This window comes from Etheostoma spectabile, chromosome 9 (genome assembly GCF_008692095.1).
Source record: "Etheostoma spectabile isolate EspeVRDwgs_2016 chromosome 9, UIUC_Espe_1.0, whole genome shotgun sequence".
In the NCBI taxonomy this organism is placed as follows: domain Eukaryota; kingdom Metazoa; phylum Chordata; class Actinopteri; order Perciformes; family Percidae; genus Etheostoma; species Etheostoma spectabile.
The window spans coordinates 10493386-10493645 of record NC_045741.1 but is presented as its reverse complement, the minus strand read 5'-3'; the positions used below and the strand labels follow the sequence as shown (position 1 = coordinate 10493645).

Below are 260 nucleotides of genomic sequence, written 5' to 3'. Positions count from 1 at the left end.
GTGCCCTCATAGTGATCTCGGGTGACTTCAACCATGTCACCATGACCACTCTAACCAACTTCACCCAGTATGTAAACAGCTATACTAGTGAGGAGAGGACCCTGGACCTGCTGCATGCTAACGTCAGGGACGCATACGGCTCTTTACCCCTCCCCCCCACTGGGCAGGTCTGACCACAACTTGGTTCACATCAACCCCTGCTATGTGCCTCTGGTGAAAACGCAACCTGTGACCACAAGGACAGTGAGGAGATGGTCAGA

The 260-nt window shown here is 53.5% G+C and overlaps 1 protein-coding gene across 5 annotated transcripts in view; it reads right to left on the bottom strand.

The window, feature by feature from the left end:
- Positions 1–260, bottom strand: part of atp11b (ATPase phospholipid transporting 11B) — a 52799-nt gene that overhangs the window by 33612 nt on the left and 18927 nt on the right. The gene's annotated exons all lie outside the window — the stretch shown is intronic.